This window comes from Phyllostomus hastatus, unplaced genomic scaffold (assembly GCF_019186645.2).
Source record: "Phyllostomus hastatus isolate PE091 unplaced genomic scaffold, TTU_PhHast_1.1 phas_contig_948, whole genome shotgun sequence".
In the NCBI taxonomy this organism is placed as follows: domain Eukaryota; kingdom Metazoa; phylum Chordata; class Mammalia; order Chiroptera; family Phyllostomidae; genus Phyllostomus; species Phyllostomus hastatus.
In genome coordinates this window covers 17,792-42,067 of record NW_025333993.1, presented here as the reverse complement: position 1 = coordinate 42,067, position 24,276 = coordinate 17,792, and the positions used below count along the sequence as shown (strand labels likewise).

General features: G+C 42.2%; 2 pseudogenes; one reads left to right on the top strand and one right to left on the bottom strand.

Annotated features, from left to right (window-relative positions):
* The first annotated feature begins 595 nt into the window (after positions 1-595).
* Positions 596-1,539, top strand: LOC123828124 (annotated as a pseudogene).
* Positions 1,540-15,878: 14,339 nt separating this feature from the next.
* Positions 15,879-15,973, bottom strand: LOC123828129 (annotated as a pseudogene).
* Positions 15,974-24,276: the final 8,303 nt, after the last annotated feature.

Below are 24,276 nucleotides of genomic sequence, written 5' to 3'. Positions count from 1 at the left end.
CTCTCTGACCAGCTCTCCAGGGCCCTTCCCCACACAAGGGCTCTTCTCAGCAGGCTCTGTCTGCCGTCTTTGCTTCTCTCCCTTGGCTGCAAGTTCTGTTTGGTTTGTATTCTCTTGTTTTCAGGGCCCAGTTTAAATACTCGACAGTGTTTATTTCTTTCATGTATACATGTAATCCTTTTCCTTACCAGTAATTATATGTCATTTTCTTCATTGTCCTATTTTCCTGCTTCTGTGGCATATACCAGTCCTTTTTCCTGCTATTGACAGTATTTCTGCCGTCTCTAAGATGTTTGCTACTGTCCTACATTTTCAGAAGTATAATTGTTGTTCTTTTTTCTTCCTCATTTTCCTTTTTTTATGCTTAAGTCTATTCACTTTAAGTCTAAATTCATTTGCAAACCCTAATCCATTCTGCATACCTGAATTTGAAGTTATGTTTCTGACAAATAACTTCCTTCCCCACAGGGCTTGTTATTACATCCCCTTTACATTTATATGTCCCTGAAACTTGAAACTACTTCTCAGTCTTAATTGTTTTTATGTTTACATTCATAGTCAAATGATTTGTCTGCAGGATGTGCTGTCCTTGGCTGGAATATCTAAGAGAGACAGACACACAGTGATGTCCAGGGACACCCTGTTTGGGATTCTCCTCTCCATTCAGACTGGTACTGGTTTCCTGGGGAACTCCTTGCTGTTTACTTTATACATGCACACCTTCTTCTCTCTGCCCCACAAGAAGAAGCCTGCTGATGGGATCCATGCCCACTTAACTTTGGCTAATGCCCTGACCCTCCTATTCAGAGGGGTTCCAAGTATAATTAGTTCCTTTGGAATGAAGCCCGATATAGGCAACACTTGATGTAAACTAGTTCTCTACACTCACAGAGTTACCCGGAGTATTTCTCTGTACACAACCTCGCTCCAGAGCATGTTCCAGGTAGTGACCATTGCCGTAAGCAGTCGTAAATGGGCCTGGCTCAGGAACAACATCTCTACACTCATTCAGCCCTCCATATTTTCCTGCTGGGTCATCAGCATGGTCATCTATTCTGAGATTATCTTAAAAAGCATGGCCAACAGGAATACCACTGATGTTACCTCTAGGTATTATGGTCCTTTTTGCAAGGTCAGTATGCATGATCACCAGGTGGAATGACATTTCTCAGTACAGTGCTCATTCAGGATGTGCTCTTTCCCTCCCTAATGGCGTGCAGTAGTGTCTACATGGTGACCGTCCTTTCCAGAAACCACAGAGTAGCTCGGCTCATCCGCAGTAGCGTCCACTCCTCACGAAGCTCTCCTGAGCACAGAGCCACCCACGTCATCCTTATGCTGGTTTGCTGTTTCATTTTCTTTTACTGGACCAACAGCTTTCTTACTGTTTATTCACAGTTTGGAAATAAGAGGAATTGGCAACTGGAGAACATTAATGCCTTTATTTCTTCATGTTACCCGACCATCTGTCCTTTTGTACTGATGAAAAATGATAACAGGTTTTCCAGATTGAATTTCATCAATAGTAGGAGGAGAATTTTTTTAATATATTTTATTGATTATGCTATTACAGTTGTCCCATTTCCCCCCTTTTCTCCCCTCCACCCTGTACCTCCTCTCCCACCCCACATTCCCTCCCTTTAGTTCATGTCCATGTGCCATACTTATAAGTTCTTTAGCTTCTACATTTCTTATACTATTCTTGCCCTCCCTCTATCTATTTTCAACCTATCATCTATGCTACTCAGTCTCTATACCTTTTCCCCCTCTCTCTTTCTCCCAACCTCTGTTGCTAACCCTCCATGTGACCTCCATTTCTGTGGTTCTGTTCCTGTTCTAGTTGTTTGCTTAGTTTCTTTTAGGTGTGGTTGTTAATAATTGTGAGTTTGCTGTCCTTTTACTATACATGTTTTTTCTTTATCTTCTTTTCTTAGATAAGTCCCTTTAGCATTTCATAAAATAAGGGCTTGATGATGATGAACTCCTTTAACTTGACCTTATCTGAGAAGCACTTTATCTGCCCTTCCATTCTAAATGAGAGCTTTGCTGGATAGAGCAATCTGGGATGTAGGTCCTTGAGTTTCTCAAGTTGGAATACTTCTTTCCAGCCCCTTCTTGCCTGTAAGTTCTCTTTTGAGAAATCAGCTGACAGTCTGATGGGAACTCCTTTGTAGGTTACTGTCCCCTTATCTCTTGCTGCTTCTAGGATTCTCTTGTTCGTTTTTACCTTGGCTAATGTAATTATGATGTGCCTTGGTGTGTTTCTTCTTGGGTCCAACTTCTTTGGGGCTCTCTGAGCTTCCTGGATTTCTTGGAAGACTATTTCCTTTGCCAGATTGGGGAGGTTCTCCTTTATTATTTGTTCAAATACGTGCTCAATTTGTTGCTTTTCCCCTTCCCCTTTTGGTACCCCTATAATTCGGATGTTGGAATGCTTAAAGATGTCCTGGATGCTCTTAAGCTTCTCCTCGTTTTTTTGAATTCTTATTTCATCATTCTTTCCTGCTTGGTTGATTCTATCTTCCTTCTGGTCCACTGTATTCTTTTGAGACCCAGTTTCCTTTCCTTCACTATTGGCTCTCCTCCGTGTGTCTTCCTGCATCCCTTTTATGGTAACCTGCATCTTTTCATCCAATTTGCGCCCAAAATCAACCAATTCTGTGAGCTTTCTGATCACCAGTGTTTTGAACTGTGCATCTGATAGATTGGCTATTTCTTTTTTTTTAAATATATTTTATTGATTATGCTATTACATTTGTCCCATTTCCCCCCTTCCCTCCCCTCCACCCTGTACCCCCTCTCCCACCCACGTTCCCCCTCTTTAGTTCACGTCCATGTGTCATTCTTATGAGTTCTTTAGCTTCTACCTTTCCCGTACTATTCTTGCCCTCCCCCTATCTATTTTCAACCTACATTCTATGCTACTTATTCTCTATACCTTTCCCCTCCCCCTCCCCCCACCTGCTGCTAGCCCTCCATGTGCCCTCCATTTCTGTGGTTCTGTTCCTGTTCTAGTTGTTTACTTAGTTTCTTTTGGTTTTGCTTTAGGTGTGGTTGTTAATAATTGTGAGTTTGCTGTCCTTTTACTATCCATGTCTTTTTCTTTATCTTCTTTTCTTAGATAAGTCCCTTTAGCATTTCATAAAATAAGGGCTTGGTGATGATGAACTCCTTTAATTTGACCTTATCTGAAAAACACTTTATCTTCCCTTCCATTCTAAATGAGAGGTTTGCTGGATAGAGCAATCTGGGATGTAGGTCCTTGTCTTTCATGACTTGGAATATTTCTTTCCAGCCCCTTCTTGCCTATAAGGTCTCTTTGGAGAAATCAGCTGACAGTCTGATGGGAACTCCTTTGTAGGTTACTGTCCCCTTATCTCTTGCTGCTTCTAGGATTCTCTTGTTCGTTTTTACCTTGGCTAATGTAATTATGATGTGCCTTGGTGTGTTTCTTCTTGGGTCCAACTTCTTTGGGGTTCTCTGAGCTTCTTGGATTTCTTGGAAGACTGTTCCCTTTGCCAGATTGGGGAAGTTCTCCTTTATTATTTGTTCAAATAACTTTTCCACTTGTTGCTCCTCCCCTTCTGGTACCCCTATAATTCGAACGTTGGAACATTTAAAGGTGTCCTGGATGTTCCCAAGGCTCTCCTTGATTTTTTGAATTCTTATTTCATCATGCTTTCCAGCTTGATTGATTCTATCTTCCTTCTTGTCCACTGTATTGTTTTGAGACTCAGATACCTTCCTGTCTCTATTGGCTCTCCTCCGGGTATCTTCCTGCATCTCTTTTATGGTAACCTGCATCCCTTCATCTAAATTGCTCCCAAAATCAACCAATTCTGTGAGCTTTCTGATCACCAGCATCTTGAACTGCGCATCTGATAGATTGGCTATTTCTTGGTCACTCAAAAGGATGAGTCCTGGGGGACTGATTTGTTCTTCTGTTGGAAACATGTCTCTCCCTGTCTCTCCTTTTTTTTCTTTTTCTTCCGGTCTGGTTGCTCTTGTTACAGTGGGAGGCAGAGCCTTAGGTGTTCACCAGGGCTGGGCACCTCAGTCGCTAGATTGTGACGTTATTTGTGGGGGCGGGGGCAGGGGTGGGGGCGGGGACGGGAGGAAACAATGGTGGTAGTTCCGTTCTCCTGGGATCTTAGTCCCTTCTCTGGGAACCTGGGCTGCAAGCTCTGCCCTGGTCCACAATCGCCGCCTCACTGGGTCCACCAGCCGCTGCTTGCATACTCAGGGACCACCGGTGTGTTCTTGTGCCCCGGATGGCTGTTGCGCAGATTTCGCGCCAAGTTTTCCCCAACCTCCGCGCGCTGCTGACCCACGCCCACCCGGCTCGTCCTCTCCTACAAGTCTGGACGTACGGGTCTACTTCAATTTCTTGGCTGTCCGACTTCCATTCAGAAAAATCCTCTATCAGTTCTGGGTGTTATTCTAGCTGTAAATTGTTGTTGTTCTAATCTTGGTTGTGTGAGGAGGTATGGTGTGTCCACCTATTTCTCCATCTTGCCGGAAGTCCAGAATTTTTATTCATTAAGGTAAATTAAATGATCCTTGAACATCCTCAGTATTTGTCTTCATGACAAGATTCATTTATATGGGTCCAGAGTCACAAGGTCATAAATGGCTTGAGTGTTATATTTAGTGCCCATTGTGCTGAGTGAACAGGAAGTAAAATCTATGCATTGTCCATTTATAAAAATTTTTAGAGAGTATATGTAATGTTTAGTGTTTAGAATAACACTGTTATATGTGATTTAAACTTTAAAACAATAACATATGTAATGTATGGTGTTTTGTAATATTGGAAACATTATAAAATCATAAAATTGTAAAATGTTTTTTTCTCCTATTGATTTGATGTTATTTTTAAAATATATTATATTGACTGTAGTATTACAGTTGTCACATTCTTTTTTCTCCCGTTTTTTCCCCTGTTTCATGCACAACCCTTCCCACCTGTATTCCCCCACCTTAGTTCATGTCCATGGGTTGTACATGTACGTTCTTCAGCTTTTCCATTTCCAATACTATTCTTAACCTCTCCCTGTCAATTCTCTACCTACCATTTATGCTTCTTATTCCCTGGACGTTTTCCTCCATTCTCCACCAACCCTCCCTTCTAATAACTGTCCATGTGATCTCTAGTTCTGTGATTCTGTTCCTGTTCTACTTGTTTGCTTAGTTATTGTTTATTTTTAGGCTCAGTTGTTAATGTTGGTGAGTTTCTTGTCATTTTAGTGTTTACATTTTTGATCTTCTTTTTCTTAGATAAGTCCCTTGAGCATTTCATGTAATAAGCGCTTGGTGATGATGAAGTCCTTTAACTTGACCTTATCTGAGAAGTACTTTATCTGCCCTTCCATTCTAAATGAAAGCTTTGCTGGATAGAGTTATCTTGGATGTAGATCCTTGCCTTTCATGACTTGGAATACTTCCTCCCAGCTCCTTTTTGCCTGCAGGGTTCCTTTTGAGAATCAGCTGAAAGTCTTATGGGAACTTCTTTGTAAATAACTTTCTCCTTTTCTCTTGGTGTTTCTAGGATTCTTTCCTTAATTTTTGTCTTGGCTAATGTAATTATGATGTGCTTTGGTGTGTTTCTTCTTGCGTCCAACTTTGGGACTCTCTGAGCTTCCTGGGTATTCCTGAAAATTTATTTCCTTTGCCAGATTGGGGAAGTTCTCTTTCATTATTTCTTCAAATAAGTTTTCCACTTCTTGTTCTTCCTCTTCTGGTAGCCCAATGATTGGGATGTTGGAATGTTTAAAGTTTTTCCAGAGGGTCCTCAGTCTCTCCTTATTTTTTTTTGTTTTGAATTCTTCTTTCTTCATTCTGCCCTGGTTGAATGTTTATTCCTTTCTTCTGCTCCAACTCCTTGATTGCATTCTGGTGTCCTTCCCTTCACTGATGGTTCCCTGTGTGTTCTGCTTTATTTCACTTTGTATAGCCTTCATTTCTTCCTTCATTTTGTGACTGAACTCAATCATTTCTGTGAACATCCTGATCCCCAGTGTTTTGAACTCTGCACCTGATAGGTGGGCTTTCTCTTCATCACTCAATTCTATTTTTGGAACTATGATCAGTTTTCCATTTGGGCCATATTTTTTTTTGTATCAGCAGGCTTGTTAGGTAATAAGGGGAGGATCTTTAGGTATTTGCAGGGGTGAGGAGTCTGAGAAGGAACAGTGCCTCTTGCTCTGCTCTCTGCTGGCTTTCAGTCACTTACCCTGCTACCCACAAGCAAACTGGGCCCTTCTGGTGCTGATTCCTGCGGGTGTGTGTGTGTGTACATTCTAGAACCCTGTGGGTCTCTCTAGTGAACTCTCCTGTGAGGCTGGGAGTTTCTCCCACCACCGCAACCCCCACAGGTGTTTTTAGTCAGAGGCGTTTGAAACTGTGTTTCCCCTGCAGTTGAGCCCTGGGTTGCATGGTTTGTCTGGCTCCCTAGTTGTTTCTCCTGGCTTGTCCACATTGAAATGTGGGAAATTCAGGCCGCTATCCAGTGCCTTGCCCACCCCAGTCCACTGTGGCCTTGCAGTGTGTCCTCTCAGCTCTGGCTGCCCAGCTCCACCCCTCCTACCAGTCTGGATGAATGCTTCTTCTTTAACTCCTTGGTTGTAGGACTTCTATGTAGTTCGATGTTCTGGCAGTTCTGGATATTTTTTGTTTTTAAATTTGTTGTCCTTCTTTTGGTTGTGCATGGAAGTAAAGTGTATGTACCCACACCTCTGTCTGGGCTGGAAGGAACTTTATATATTGAATCTAAAGAACAAAATAAACACAACACAAGCACTGAATACCAAAGTTGGGAACCACCGTGCCTGGTATCAGAAGCTGTAAGCCCCACCAAGGCTAAGGCTGAGGGAGCGACCTTGGACCATAGGCCACCAAGGAGACAAAAGGTTATCTCCCTGGCAGGAGTGCCACTTCTGCTCCTTTTACTTCAGCCTGCCTGGCCTCCAATGCTTGGTGGGTTAGCCAATGATGGGTAAGATTCCCCAAGGGGGGAACCATCTAGAAGAGGCAGGATCATGTGGCAGGCCCCCAAGGAAGGACTTTGGGGGCTGAAGGAAAAGGGGGTGATGCACCCCCGCCTCAGGGCTTTGACAAAACCTGAGTCCTCATCGTCTGCAAGAAAATCTCCTAATCTCTTGGCTGCCTTACTTCCCTTGCTCCACCTAAGCCTGAAACAATGACAGAGTGTGGTGCAGCCCTGTGCTGGAAAGGACGGGTTCCCTGGGCAATCAGGCCTAGGAAAGAATAGGTAAAATCCTGTGAAACCTGCTTTGTTTAGAATGCTCTCCTGCAGACTGGTACAACCACTATGGAAAGCAGTATGGAACTTCCTCAGAAAACTAAAAATGGATCTGCCTTTTGACCCAGCAATTCCACTGCTGGGACTATATCCTAAGAACACTAAAACACAAATACAAAAGAACCTCTGCACCCCGATGTTCATAGCAGCGTAATTAACAATAGCTAGGTGCTGGAAGCAACCAAGATGCCCATTAGTAAATGAATGGATCAAAAAACTATGGAACATTTACACAATGGAATTCTATGCAGCAGAAAGAAAGAAGGAGCTCCTACCCTTTGCAACAGCATGGATGGAGCTGGAAAGCATTATGCTAAGCGAAATAAGGCAGACACTGAAAGACATCAAATACCATATGATCTCACCTTTAACAGGAACCTAAACAAGAAATCAAAGAAACAAGCAAAATGTAACTAAAGACACTTAAACAGAGGATACGCTGACAGTGAACAGAGGGGAGAGAAGAGGGAATTTCAGGGGAGAATGGGTAGGGTTTACAGGAACAAATTTAATGAACACATGGATAAAACCTAGGGGGAGGGTGGTAATGGGAGGGAGGTGGGGAGGGTTGGGTGCGTGGGCTGGAATGGGAGTGAAAAGGAGAAAACTGTACTTTAACAATGACTAAAACAAAAAAAAAGAAAACAACAAGAATGCTCTCAATGAAATGGTAAGGGTCCAAGCAAGAAGTAAGTTTTTTCCTCAAAATTTTATAGCTCTTTAGTTATCTGAACTGGACTCAGAATAGGCCCTCAGATTTCTTTGTTATCTATTGTTTGATCCTTACTTCCTGGCAATGATTAATGAGCTTTACCTGAATTTCTATTTAAACGAACCCAATAAAAGCCTTCTCGGGCGAGAGAACAGGATGCTCTCCACTAGAGAGTGGCCGTTTTGTTCCTATTTCCCCTCAGGACTTGGTTGTCCCTGTGTATGTTTTTCTCCTGTTTCGACGAGCATCCGCTGATGTGATGGATACAGCTGGCCGGGTATCCTCCACATACCAACTGTAATTAGCAACTGAAAAATTGTTAACCCAGGCTCCTGAATCTGTGAGGAAGATTTTTACTTTGAAGACAAAGAGAGTAACTGCTTTTTATAATGGGAAATCAACTCTTCCAACCCGCCCCCTTCCCCCCTCCTTCAGCAATGCCAGCTGGTGCTATGTGTGTGAAACAGAGGGTACGTTCCATCCCTCCGCCCTCTCCTCTCTTATCCTTCTTTCCCATCTCTCTTTTGCCTCCCCCTTTCTCTCTCTTTTCTTTCTACTCTCTCTTCACATCTGCTCTATTTGCTCTGCACTCTCTTTGCTTTTTAAAAATATATTTCATTGATCATGCTATTACAGTTGTCCCATTTCCCCCCTTCACTTCCCTTCACCCTGCACACCCTCTCCCACACACATTCTCCCCCTTTAGTTCATGTCCATGTGTCATATTTATAAGTTCTTTAGCTTCTACATTTCTCATACTATTCTTACCCTCCCCCTATCTATTTTCAACCTACCATCTATGCTACTTATTCTCTGTACCTTTCCCCCTCTCTCCTCCTCCCACCCCCCTGTTGCTAACCCTCCATGTGATTTCCATTTCTGTGGTTCTGTTCCTATTCTTATTGTTTCCTTAGTTTCTTTTGGTTTTGCTTTAGGTGTGGTTGTTAATAATTGTGAGTTTGCTGTGCTTTTAATATACATGTTTTTTCTTTATCTTCTTTTCTTAGATAAGTCCCTTTAACATTTCATAAAATAAGGGCTTGGTGATGATGAACTCCTTTATCTTGGCCTTATCTGAGAAGCACTTTATCTGCCCTTCCATTGTAAAGGAAAGCTTTGCTGGATAGAGTAATCTGGGATATAGGTCCTTGAGTTTCATGAGCTGGAATATTTCTTTCCAGCCCCTTCTTGCCTGTAAGGGTTCCTTTGAGAAATCAGCTGAGAGTCTGATGGGAACTCCTTTGTAGGTTACTGTCCCCTTATCTCTTGCTGCTTCTAGGATTCTCTCGTTCGTTTTTACCTTGGCTAGTATAATTATGATGTGCCTTGGTATGTTTCTTCTTGGGTCCAACTTCTTTGGGACTCTCTGAGCTTCCTGGACTTCCTAGAAGTCTATTTCCTTTGTCAGAATGGGGAAGTTCTGCTTTATTATTCTGTTCAAGGACGTGTTCAATCTGTTGCTTTTCCTCCTCCCATTCTGGTACCCCTATAATTTAGATGTTGGAACGTTTAAAGATGCCCTGGAAGTTCCTAAGTTTCTCGTTTTTTTTTTTTAATTCTTATTTCTCCATTCTTTTCTGTTTGGTTGTTTCTTTCCTCCTTCTGGCCCACTCTATTGTTTTGAGTCCCATTTTCCTTCCCATCACTATTGGTTCCCTATGCATTTTCCTTCATCTCTTTCATGGTAACCTGCATTTGTTCATCTAATTTGTGCCCCAAGTCAACCAATTCTGTGAGCTTCCTGATCACCAGTGTTTTGAACTTTGCATCTTATATATTGGCTACTTCTCGGTAGCTTAAAATGATGAGTCCTGGGGCATTGATTTGTTCTGTTTGAGACTTCTCTCTTTCTCTCTCTTGTTCTGGTTCGCTCCTGTTACAGCGTGGGGTGGAGCCTTAGGTGTTCACCAGGGGTGGGCACCCCAGTTTCTAGATTGTGACATTGTATGTGGTGGCTGGGTTGGGAGGGAACAATGGTGGTAGCTCCGTTCTCCGTGGGACCTCAGTCCCTTCTCTGGGATCCTGCGTTGCGCACTCTGCCCTGCTCCACAATTGCTGCCTCACTGCATCTGCCAGCTGCCGCTTGCATACTCAGGGTCCACCCTCTGCGATCTTGTGTGTCCCAGATGCCTCACGTGCCCCCGGTTGCCTTATGCACCCAAGTTTATCTGGTCTCTTCACCGAGACCTGCGCCATGACCCGCGCCTGGCAGCTCCTCTCCGCCCCACCTACCAGTCTGGATGAAAGGGTCTACTTCAACTTCTTGGCTGTCCGACTTCCATTCAGATAAATTCTCTATCACTTCTGGGTGTTATTCTGCCTCTAAATTGTTGTTGTTCCAATCTTGGTTGTGTGTGGAGGTATGGTGTGTCCCCCTATGCCTCCATCTTGGCCGTGCACTCTCTTTTCTACTCACTTGTCTCTTTCTTTTTTTTCTTCTTTTTCTATTCTCTGTTCCTTTTTACTCAGGTACTCTTCCCCCTTCTGTAACTTTTCTTTTGTCTCATTTCTCTCTCTGTCCTCTTTCATCTCTCTCCTCTCTCCTTGTTCTTCTCCCTCTTTCCTGTCTTTTCCTTTCCTCCCGTCTCTCTCTTTTGTCTTCTTCCCCTCTTCCTAGTGTCTCTACACCCACTTTCCTCTCTCTTCTATTTCTCTTCTTTAGTTTTCTTCCTCCTTTTCTCTCCTCTCTCTCTGTTATCTATTGTTATTCTGAAGGAAGATATACAGGCCTGAAATCCAAGCTCAGTCAAGCACTAGCTAGGGAACTTTCAGCACGTTACTGTCTCAGAACCTCAGTTTCCTCTTCTGTAAGCTGATAGGGCTAATAATAGGGCCCACCCCACAGAGGCCAGAGATAACTGAATGTGTGAATATGGCAACAGTGATGAAGTGCACAGCACCCTGCCTGCCACACAGTAAGAGCCATGCAAGTGCCAGCTGTCCTGACTATATATATTATTGAAATACACTTGACTTTGTTCTATACATTTGTGGTATATATATGACATTTCTATTCCTTGTTGACATAGCTACAATGCATGCAGTTTTAGCTATTTTATTTTACTATTATTTGATAAAGTAGCAAATAAAATGTATCACTAGATTTGTATAAAGGAAGTGCAGGGCACTACTTCACAGCTGTCTCTGTTAGAAGATTGGGATGGGTTCCTCCTTCTGACAGTCTCCCTCCTTCCCTGTCTCCCTCTCTGCACTTCTGCTTATTTTCAGTAGCTTTTATTTATTTCCTGTAAGAAGACTCAACACTGAACATGAATCTATCCTCTTAATGAGTTTCCAGGGCACAATACAGTTTCGTTAACCATAGGTATGATGTTTCACAGCAGATATCTCCAACTCACTCATGTTGTACAACTGAAACATTATGGAATGTTTTCAATGAAGTAAACAGCTACAGTAGAGCATGCTGTTATGACAGACGTCCTGAAGGTGGCAGCAGAGGTGTAAGCTTTGGAGAATGCTCCTGGTTCTTACGGATGCAATGTAGGATCTGGAGGGGTGAGAAAGCTATCCCAGAGGTGTGTTTTTGCATTCTTTAATTTTCTTTCATTATTACTTGTGCTGGGAAGGGGTGTGCCATGGTGCTTCTGGAAGCTGTTCTAATGCAAATGATATCTGGGAAGAGGGAGCTAGCTATTATTCATGAAAACCTTGGGCAAAAGGAAAGCATGAATGCATTAATAGGACGCAAGTAAGCGCAAGCAGTGGTGGAGGTGAGGTAGAGGGGGAAGAGCGGGAAGAAACAGGTTTGGGTTTGCACATCCCTGGGCCCCAAGACTCCCTGATCTGTAGGTGGGGCACAGGCAGGGAATGTCAGAGAGCTGAACGTTCTACATAGGGGGTGTAGAACGTTCCCCAAAGCAGGTTCCCCTCTTGTCTGGGTCTAAGGCAGTGATGGCTGGGAAGGACCGCATCCACTTTCTAGGCTACACTGCCTATGTGTACAAGTCAGAGTCTGTTACAGATCAGGGGAGTAAAAAAATGAGAAAGAGGAGAAATGGAACATTTTGAAGGGTTGGGAGAACCCCTCTCCAACTGATATGAAATACTTTATATCAACCACCAGATGGCAGTATTGACCTACAAAAAGCTTACACCAAAAGGCTCAATCTGTTTTTTTAAAATATATTTTATTGATTATTCTATTACAGTGTTGCATTACCCCCCTGCATTCCCCTCCACCTTGCACACCCTGTCCAACCCTCACTCCCCCACTTTAGTTCATGTCCATGTGTCATAAGTTCTTAAGCTTCTACATTTCCCATATTATTCTTACCCTACCCATGCATTTTCTATCTACCATCTATGCTACTTATTCTCCATATCTTTTCCCCCTCTCTCCTCCTCCCACCCCCCCTTGCTAACCCTCCATGTGACCTCCATTTCTGTGGTTTTGTTCCTGTTCTAGTTGCTTCCTTAGTTTCTTTTTTTTTTTTTTTGTTTTAGGTGTGGTTGTTAATAATTGTGTTTGCTGTCCTTATACAATACATGTATTTTCTTTATCTTCTTTTCTTAGAGAAGTCCCTTGAACATTTCATAAAATAAGGGCTTGGTGATGATGAACTCCTTGAACTTGGCCTTGTCTGAGAAGCACTTTATCTGCCCTATTATGCTAAATGAAAGCTTTGCTGAATAGAGCAATCTTGGATGTGGGTCCTTGAGTTTCATGACTTGGAATACTTCTTCATAGCCCCTTCTTGCCTACAAGGTCTCTTTTGAGAAATCAGCTGACAGTCTGATGGGAACTCCTTTGTAGGTTACTGTCTCCTTATCTCTTGCTGCTTCTAGGATTCTCTCCTTCATTTTTACCTTGGCTAATGTAATTATGATGTGTCTTGGTGTGTTCCACCTTGGGTCCAACTTCTTTGGGACTCTCTGAGCTTTCTGGGTTTCCTGAAAGTCTATTTCCTTTGCCAGAATGGGAAAGTTCTCCTTTATTATTTGTTCAAATAGGTTTTCCACTGGTTGTTCTTCCTCTTCCCCTTCTGGTACCCCTATAATTCGAATGTTGCATCGTTTAAAGATGTCCTGGAGCTTCCTAAGCCTCTCCTCATTTTTTGAATTCTTATTTCTTCATTATTTTCTGGTTGTATGTTTTTTTCTTCCTTCTGGTCCACTCCATTGATGTGAGGCCCAGCTTTCATTCCATAACTATTGGTTCCCTGTGCATTTTTATTCATTTCACTTATTGTAGCTTTCATTTGTTCATCTAATTTGTGGCCAAAATCAACCAATTCTGTGAGCATTCTGATTATCAGTGCTTTGAACTGTGCATGTGATAGGCTGGCTATCTCTCGGTCACTTAAAAAAACTGGTTGCTGGGCTTTCAATTTTGTTTGAGCCATCTTCCCCCTCCCCTTTGGTCTGGTTGTGACTGTTATTTGTGAGGGGTGGAGCCTGAGGTATTCAACACGGCGGGCCACACCTGTTGCTGGGTTGTGATGCTGTACGTGGTGGTCGGGTCCGAGAGGGAACAATGGCGCTTGCTCCACCTTTCTCAGGGCCTCAGTCCATTCGGCTGCTTCCCCTGAGCAAACTGGACCCCTCTTGTGCCAATTCCCGTGTGGGTGGGCTTTTGCATGCTGTGTGACCCTCCAAGGACCTGTGCTGTGAGGCTGGGAGTCTCTCCCTGCACCTCAACCCCCACAGGTGTTTTCAGTCTGTGCCCTGAGGCTCTATTTCCCAGCACTGTGATTCTGGGTTGCGAGCAGTGCCTTGCTTCACAATCGGCACCTTGCTGGTTCTGCCGGTTGCCACCCCTTGGCTGGTGTCTGCCAGCTGCAGCTTGAGTGCCCGGGGTCCACCCAGTGAGGTCTTGCATGCCCCGAATGCCTTAGGCACCCTGGCCCAATGTTCTCTGCTCTCTGCACAGCGACCTGTGCCCAGCTTACCCACTCCGCCCCTCCTACCAATTTGGATGAACGTGTCTATTTTAACTTCTTCGCTGTCCAGCTTCCATTCAGATCAAGTTCCTGTCAGTTGTGGTTGTTATTTTGTTTCTAAGTTGTTGTTGTCTCTACCTTGGTTGTGTGAGGAGGCACAGTGTGTGTACATATGCCTTCATCTTGGTCAGAAGTCAGCTCGATCTTACTGTAAGCTAAAAACTACTACAATCACATGCATTCTCCTTTGTAGTAGTAAGTGGAATTATGGTTAAAACAAGCATTATCTTACATTTGCATTTGCCCCATAAATGAGTAATACATTTGTTGTAGTTGGGAATGTCTGCTTTAGGTCAACTTCAGTTACCTGAAGAAGACAGGAGTCTAAAAGTTGTATTGTCTGTGACTTCATGCATTTTATGTTTGAAATTATTAGTGTAAAAAAAACCTAAGCAGCATGTGAGTTGATGTACAATATCCCTGTGGCCAGAATATATCAACTTCATGACATTGCAAAAACAACATAAAATCCTTCAGTTCATAATTTACTCTTGCATTTTCAGTCTATGGATTTCTCCTAAAAGCATAAAATGTAAAAATGATTACACAATATGGTTTATAGGACTTACATATTTTATAACCATTTGTATAAATCAGTTCCCTGTTTAATGCATTTGCGTGAGTGAAACGTTTGCAAAGGTGACTATCAGATAAGACCATTTTTGTAAACTACCCCATGCATAGCAGGGATCAGAATAAATGGAGGCAATGGGTCCACTTGTTAAGAAGAAATGAGAGACCAGGCACTAAACACAATAGCCCTTGACTAGCAAGGCTCAGGAACGGCCAGGTAAGTAGCAGGCTGTTGCTTTAGGGGACCCCTCACAGGGTGCGCTGACTTCTAGGCCTGCCTTGCTGACCAAGTCAGGGCACAAAAACTCACCTGGGGCCCTACCCTTCAGTCAACACTCGGAGCCCAGCGTGTAGCAACCAACCATTAATTCCTTTTGAGAAGAGCAAATGTGTATTTTTCATTTTTGCTGTTTCGATCAAATCTGCAGTGTAAATGCACAAGAACACTTTTGAAGGCAGTTTTCTGTCCCCCGGGATCTGCCTAGGGGAGGGTTTCTTTATACACTCAGAGCAACAGAGCATCGGTAGTCTAGGTGCCATGTGGCCAGCTGCAAGACAGTGTTGGATGGTCCAGGGCATGCCAGGCACAGAGGAGTGGCCACACCTGCTGGGGTCACCCACATTTCAGCATCTTTTCCTGTTTTAGACTTCTTCCTCCTCCTGAAGTAGGCAGAGAGATAGGGTGAATTCCTTAATGAGGCAAGATCTTCTTTGGGCCAATTGGGACTCCAGTCATTTATCCAGCTTTTCTCTTCCTTCCTCCTCCCCGCCCTTTTCTTTCTTGGCATCCCAATGCCTCACTACTTACTCCATGCCATTCGTTTTAGGTCCAGACTTTAAAAGCAAGTAGTTTAATTTCTTAGCTCCTGTTATGAACCAAATAACATTGAATGTGAATACCAATGAACTGTATGAATGCTCTCTCCCATTCACACATTGAAGTGCTAACCCCAAGACCTCAGAATGTAACCATCTCTGGAGATTGGGCTTTTAAAAAGGTGATTAAGATTAAATGAATTCATTGGGCAGGGGGCCCTCATCTACTGACTGGTGTCCTTATGAAAAGAAATTAGGACACAGACAGATACAGAAGAAAGACTGTGTGCGGACACAGTGAGAGGGCAGGTCTCTTACAAGCCAAGGAGAAGACCCTGCAAAGAAATGACGCCGTTTACACCTTGATCTTGAACTTCCAACCCTCAGAGAGTGGGACAATACTTTTCTGTTGTTTAAGCTACGCAGTCTGTGGTACTTTGTTTCAGCAGCTGTAACAAACTAACACATCCCATTAGATTCTTTTCTTTCCTTTTTTTAAACTATGGGACACTTCAGGAATTTGTGCCTCCTCTTTGAACGGGGCTCGTGCTAATCTTATCTGTGTAGTTGTAATTTTAGTATATGTGGTACTTCCCTTGCAGTCTTTAACCTCCAAAGTTACTGAGGTTCTTTGTAAAAGTGTGTGTTCCTGGATTTCAGGGGCGCTCACCGCAGCCATTGCCCGAGTCCATCCCTGCAGCAGTGAGTTCCTGCTTCTGCCCGAGAGTGAGAGGGGGCGAGTCCCAGTATCACTGAACAGCTCCACGGAGCTCCCGGCAGCTATCGCACAGCTCAGATTCGTGATACTCTTTCGTGTCACTGCGTACACACGCATGATCAGAAAATGGAGCAAACTTAAAAACAGTGCTATGTTGGGTGGGGAGGAAAGAAGAATGTGACCAAAGAGATTCCCTCACTGTGCTGCTAGCAAAACGTCCCTTCCCTCCATAGTATGGCCCGGATCTATAGTGCTCATTCCAATGTCCGTGTTTGGGTGAAAACATTGAAATACTGTGGATGGGAGCCTGACATCACACAGGATTATTTTAGAGCAAAACCACTGTGTCATTGTCCCATTTTACTTTTTTCCCCCTCCTCTTTCTTTTTTTTTTTCCTTAGTGGGCAAGATACTGGAACTTTTTAAAAAATGATTATTTATGGTGAAAACTGTGAAAAGCAATTATGCCTGTCTTTTGAGTTCGCTCCCATGGCCTGTACTACAAAGCACCCATCAGCAACACCCCCTTGAAAAGCTGTAGGCAAATACTTTGTTATTTTAGCTACCCACTTGGAGAACCCCCAGCTTTAGATTGAAACATATTTTGAAATTAGATTGAGGAGGGCAGATGGTGGCTTTAGTCTAGGCAGCGTTTTTCTTGGCTCTTGTGAAGAGGGGGGAAACTCGCGGATCAGTGGAGAGGCAGAGCAAGTGGGCTGCGTTGCCGAATCACTTTTGAAAGCAGGACATCAGAAATTATTGCACTCACTGGAAAACCAGCCGGTCAGGAGTCTGATACAGGACAAAAGTGGCCCAGGGATCAGTTCGGGGTCTGGGGGTGCGCAGACCCCAGGCCTGCCTGGTGCTCCAGGGTCTGCCCCAGGGCTCCCGGGAGAGGGAAGTCGCTGTTCCCTCCCTCCCCTGAATACGGGGTTGAGCAACTCCAGGGGAGAACGGGTTGCTAGAAGGAACAGATTGGCCAGTTGGACTGAGAAAAAATCGCCCAGGGAATATGAACAGCCGCCCAGAGACCGGGGAGAAGTGAGAGCCTCTAGCCGACAGGACCAGGGGCATCTCTAGCCCGGTGGAAGTGCAGATTGGAGGAAAGTACGAGCCGGCCGAGCTCAGTTGGCGCCCCATAGGGAGGCCGGAATCGCGCGCTGTGATCCCGGAATCTCGAGCTGCAATCCCGGGAGGGATGTGGTGCTGGGTGCGTTCGTGCAGTGGTGGCTCAGAGATTTCCAGCCAGCCTGACTGGGGGAGCCGGGAAAGGCGCCAACACCTGGTCGGAGTGCGGTTCGGCGGGGGAACACAGAGCTGGAAAAGCCTGGTCTCACACACCGTTGTCGGGAAGACTGACTCTCGCGCGCCAGTGTGTTTGGGAGCTCCCAGGGTTCCTGACAGACTTGCTGAGATCTGGCTAGGAGAGAGAGAAGCATTTCAAAGGCCCCTCACCCAGCTGAAGCCAGCAAGATCAGAAAAACTGGTCTGGCCAGTTAGAAACCAACAAGAGGTTTTTTTTTTTTTGTTTGTTTGTTTTTTTTTTGGTTTTGTTTGGTTTCTCTGGCTGTTGTTGGTTGATTGATTTTATCTTGTGTTTTATGTGACTTTTTTTTCAATTCTTATTATTTTTATCTCGCAATCCCTTATGTTTCTCTTCCATTCAACCTAATATTATTCTTTCCACTCCAAATTTATCTCTCCTGCACTACATCTTCTGCTTGTCTTTCCTTTTTTTTTAATCTTGCAAGTTACTGTAAATTTGTATTATCTTTTTCTCACTTTTATGACATTTTTTATTTTAATAATATTTTGGTATCCTTTTTCTTTCTGTATGATCTTCTTTGCTTGGCTGGTTATACTGTCATTTGATAGGTTCCCCCTGGTATCTTAGTCACAAGGTATTGATAAGTTACTATCCTTCATCTGTGTTCCATTAATACACCTCTCAAGGTTCTATACTCTTTATTCTTATTATTTAGACCTCATCGATTCTGCCACAAGACTGTCACTTTACTATTGCTGCTAGTAAGACCTAGTCTATACAATTGTAAATGCTTCTCAATACCCCTACCTGATCTCAGCCCACTTTGCAATTTTCTGAATTATACTATTGTGGGGGTTGTCTCTATTCTTTTTTTTTTTAAATTTTAAGCATGAAGCATCTTTTTCTTTAATGAGGGAGTTTTTTTATATATATTTTATTTATTTATTTTTAGAGAGGGAAGGGAGCGAGAGAGAGAGAGAGAGAGAGAGAGAGAGAGAGAGAGAGAGAGAAACATCAATGTGTGGTTGCTGGGGGTTATGGCCTGCAACCCAGGAATGTACCCTGGCTGGGAATTGAACCTGGGACACTTTGGTTCCCAGCCCGCGCTCAGTCCACTGAGCTACGCCAGCCAGGGCTTGTCTCTATTCTTTTACTCACTACTCCTATATACTAATCTTTAGTCAAACTCTACCTTAGAAGCTGACCTCCCACAGCCTCACAGCTTTCTAGATCCAACTAACAATCCTCTTGGCCCCAATAAGAGTCTTACCTTCTTTCCATCCTTTCTAAAACGTGGATAGTGGGGTGGAGGATCATGGTTAACACTATAAGGAGCCAAAGGATAACCCATCTCTTCTCTACTGGCTGCTAAAGTAAATATCATAGTATACTGTATTGCTGTTTTAAACCATTTTGCCCTACTCCTCCAACTGATCCCCAAAAAGAGTAGGGGGAAGCTGTGAATACCAGGATACACAAAGGAGATTGCACCACTGAAACACACAAATATTCTACCACAGAAGTTCCCACCATAATTACAGGGAATCAGAACAGTTCAAATTAACAAACAAGAAGAAAAAAGAAGAAACTCATGAACAATGAGAAAACAAAGAAACAACCTCCAATTGAAGGGAAACAAGGAAGCCTCAGGAAAAATGCTAAATGAAATAGAGGCAACTCAACTATCAGATAGTGAGTTCAAAACAATGATTACCAGGAAGTTCAATGAACTCACAATGAGCTTTCAGAAATTAGAGGGAAACTACATCAATCTCACTGCAAACTATATAAACATGAAAAAGGAAATAGAAACTCTCAACAAATGTCAAGAGGAAATGAAGAACACAATTTCTGCACTGAAGAACACAGTAGAAGGAACGAAAAGCAGGATTGATGAAGCAGAAGATTGGATTAGCGAGCTGGAGGACAAAGTAGAAAACAGCATCCAGAAAGAGCAAGAAAAGGAACAGAGGATCAGAAAGAATGAAGAGGGATTAAGAGAAATGGAAGACAATATGAAACGTAATAATATCCGTATAATAGGGATACCAGAAGGAGAAGAAGAAGAGCAAGGGATCGAAAACCTAGTTGAACAAGTAATGAAGGAGAACTTCCCTAATTTGATGAGAGAAAAAAGTCACACAAATCCAGGAAATACAGAGAGTCCCAATCAAGAGGAACCCAAAGAGACCCACCCCAAGGCACATCATAATTAAAATGACAAAATTTCAAGACAAAGAGAGAATCTTAAAGGCAGCAAGGGAGAAAAAGGAAGTAACATACAAGGAGCCCCAATAAGGCTAACAGCTGACTTCTCAATGGAAACACTTCAAGCCAGAAGAGAATGGCAAGAAATACTCCAGGTAATGAGAGCCAGAGGTCTGCAACCAAGGCTACTATATCCAGCAAGGCTCTCGATCAAGATAGAAGGCCAAATAAGAAACTTCCCAGACAAAAGAAGTCTAAAAGAATACACCTTGACCAAACCAGCTCTGCAAGAGATTCTAAAAGGACTGCTTTAAGGAGGAGAGAAGAAAGAGAGGGAGAGAGAGAGAGGAACACATGTACATAAAAGACAATGAATAAGTACCTATCAATAATAACCTTAAATGAAAATAGATTAAATGCTCCAATCAAAAGACATAGAATAGCTGATTGGATGAGACAAAATGTCCCACATATCTGCTGTCTACAAGAGACCCACCTCAGGATAAACGACCTACTCAGGCTGAAAGTGAAGGGCTGGAAACAAATCTTCCAAGCAAATGGACAGGAAAAAAAAGCCGGGGTAGCAATACTCATATCAGACAAAATAGACTTCCAAAAAAGGTCCATAAAGAGAGACCCAGAAGGTCACTTCATAATACTCAAGGGAAGAATCTATCAAGAAGTCATAAATATTGTAAATATATATGCACCCAACATAGGAGCACCGAAATACATAAAGAAAATCTTAGAGGACTTCAAGAAAGATATGGACAACAACACAATTATAGTGGGAGATTTTAACACCCCACTATCAAAAATGGACAGATCTTCTAAACAAAATATCAACAAAGATATTGTGGCATTGAATAATACCCTTGATGAAATGGACTTTACTGATATATACAGAGCCCTCCATCCAAAAGAAGCTAAATATACATTCTTTTCAAATGTACACAGAACATTCTCAAAGATAGACCACATGATAGGACACAAAACAAGCCTCAACAATTTCAAGAAAATTGAAATCATACCAAGCATTTTCTCAGACCACAAGGGACTGAAGCTAGAAACCAACCCCAAAGAAAAAAACCAAAAGCACTCAAAAATCATGGAGATTAAATAGCATGCTATTAAACAATGAATGGGTCAAGAATGATAATAGGGAAGAAATCAAAAGGTTTCTGGAAACAAATGAAAACGAACTCACAACAACCCAAAACTTATGGGACACAGCCAAGGCAGTTCTGAGAGGGAAGTTAATAGCGATACAGGCCCACCTAAAAAGGTTAGAAACATTCCAAACAAACAACCTAACCCTACGTCTACAAGAACTTGAGGAACAACAACAAAGGCAGCCCAGAGCAAACAGAAGGAAGGAAATAACCAAGAGCAGAGCAGAATTAAATGACATAGAGACTAAAAGCACAATTCTAAGGATCAATGAATCCAAGAGCTGGTTCTTTGAAAAGATAAACAAAATCGACAAGCCTTTAAGCAGACTCATCAAGAAAAAAAGAGAGAAGATCCAAATAAACACAATCAGAAATGAAAGAGGAGAGATTACAACAGATACCACAGAAATACAAAGGATTGTAAGAAATTACTACAAAGAGCTGTATTCCAAGAAATTTGAAAACCTAGATGAAATGGACAACTTTCTAGAAAAAATATAATCTTCCAAAACTCAATGAAAAAGAAGCAGAAAGTCTGAACAGACCAATAACAACAAAAGAAATTGAAGCAGTAATCAAAAAAACTCCCAACACACAAAAGCCCGGGACCAGATGGTTTCACAGGAGAATTCTACAAAGCATTTAAGGGAGAGCTAACCCCTATCCTTCACAGACTATTCAAAAAAATCCAAAAAGATGGGAGTCTCCCAAACTCTTTTTATGAGGCCAACATCATCCTAATTCCAAAACCAAATAAAGACACAACAAAGAAAGAAAACTTCAGGCCAGTATCACTGATGAACATTGACGGTAAAATCCTCAATAAAATACTGGCAAACTGCATCCAACAATACATTAATAAGATTATGCACCATGACCAAGTGGGATTCATTCCAGGGATGCAAGGATGGTTCAATATTCGCAAGTCAGTAAATGTAATACATCACATAAACAAAAGCAAAGACAAAAACCACATGATTATATCAATTGATGCAGAAAAAGCATTTGATAAGGTACAGCACCCATTCACGATAAAAACACTCGGCAAAGTGGGAATAGAGGGAGCATTCCTCAACAAAGGCCATATATGAGAGACCTTCAGCCAACATCATTCTCAATGGGCAAAAATTAAAACCTTTTCCATTAAGATCAGGAACAAGACAAGGCTGTCCACTTTCACCACTTCTATTCAATATAGTACTGGAAATTTTAGCCAAAGCAATCAGACAAGAAAAAGAAATAAAAGGCATTCAAATCGGAAAGGAGGAAACAAAACTGTCACTGTTTGCAGATGACATGATAGTATACATAGAAAATCCTATAGACTCTACCAAAAAACTGCTTGACCTAATAAATGAATTTGGCAAAACAGCGGGATACAAAGTCAATATCCAGAAATCAAAGGCATTTCTGTACACCAACAATGAAACAGCAGAAGCAGAGATCAAGGAAAAAAAGCCCATTTGAAATAGCAAAAAAGAAAAAAATAAAATATCTAGGAATAAACCTAACCAAAGAGGTAGAAGACCTGTATTCAGAAAACTACACAACACTGAAGAAAGAAATCAAGGAAGACACAAACAAATGGAAACATATACCATGTTCATGGATTGGAAGAATTAATATCATCAAAATGTCCATACTACCCAAAGCAATATACACATTCAATGCAATTCTTATTAAAGTACCAATGGCGTATTTCACAGACATAGAACAAACACTTCAAAAATTTATATGGAATTATGAACGACCCTGAATAGCTGCTGCAATTTTGAAAAAGAAGAGTAAAGTAGGAGGGATCACAATACCCGACAATAAACTATACTACAAGGCTACTGTAATCAAAACAGCCTGGTACTGGCATAAAAACAGGCACATAGACCAATGGAACAGAACAGAGAGCCCAGAAATAAGCCCAAGTCTCTATGGTCAATTAATATTTGACAAAGGAGGCAGCAACATAAAATGGAATAAAAATAGCCTTTTCAACAAATGGTGTTGGGAGAACTGGACAGCCACGTGCAAAAAAATGAAACTTGAGCACCAACTTACACCATATACAAAAATAAATTCAAGGTGGATAAAAGACTTAAATATAAAACATGACACCATTAAAGTCCTAGAGGAGAACATAGGTAGGAAAATCTCAGATATTTCACGAAGAAACTTTTTTACTGACGTGTCCCCTAGAGCAAGGGACATAGAGGAAAGAATAAACAAATGGGACCTCATCAAAATTAAAAGCTTCTGCACAGCTAAAGAAAACAGTATCAAAATTAAAAGAGAACCAACTGTATGGGAAAACATATTTGCCAATGACACCTCAGACAAGGGTTTAATCTCCAAAATATACAAAGAACTTACACGACTGCACTCTAAGAAGACAAGGAATCCAATTAAAAAGTGGGCAAAGGACTTGAACAGACACTTCTCCAAGGAGGACATACAGAAAATCCAAAGACACATGAAATGATGTTCAATATCGCTAGCTATCAGAGAGATGCAAATTAAAACCACAATGAGATACCACTTCACACCAGACAGAATGGCCATCATAAACAAAGCAACAAACAACAAGTGTTGGAGAGGTTGTGGAGAAAAAGGGACCCTAGTGCACTGCTGGTGGGACTGCAGACTGGTACAACCACTATGGAAAGCAGTATGGAACTTCCTCAGAAAACTGAAAATAGATCTGCCTTTTGACCCTGCAATTCCACTGCTGGGACTATATCCTAAGAATACTAAAACACAAATTCAAAAGAACCTATGCATCCCAATGTTCATAGCAGCACAATTGACAATAGCTAGATGCTGGAAGCAACCAAGATGCCCATCAGTAAATGAATGGATCAAAAAACTATGGTACATTTACACAATGGAATTCTATGCAGCAGAAAGAAAGAAGGAGCTTCTACCCTTTGCAACAGCGTGGATGGAGCTGGAAAACATTATGCTAAGCGAAACAAGCCAGGCAGTGAAAGACAAATACCATATGATCTCACCTTGAACAAGAACCTAAATAACAAAACAAAGAAACAAGCAAAATATAACCAAAGACACTGAAATAGAGGACAGGCTGATGGTGACCAGAGGGGAGAGAAGAGGGAATTTAAGGGGACAGTGGGAAGGGTTCACAGGAACAAACTTAAAGGACACATGGTCATAGACTAAGGGGAGGGTGGGAGGGGGGACTGGATTGGGAGTAAAAAGGAGAAAACTGTATTTGAACAATGATTAAAAAAATAATAAAAAAGAGAAATTAAACCTCAGAGATGTTCCCAACCACCTTTCAAGTTCCTAAAGATAAGTTTACTAAATGTTAACAACAACAAGAAAAATTCTCAGAACTCAGGGCTACAGAGTAATGAGGCTGAGATCCGCATTTGAGGCCAAGGCAGACGCCTCCTCATTCTTTGTGACAGACATTCAGACACAGTTCAACTTTCCTCTGTTCATATTCTTATCGGAAAATACAATAGCTTCAGGGAATGCTGATAATGACTGTTCTCAGCAAAATCTGGAACTCTAG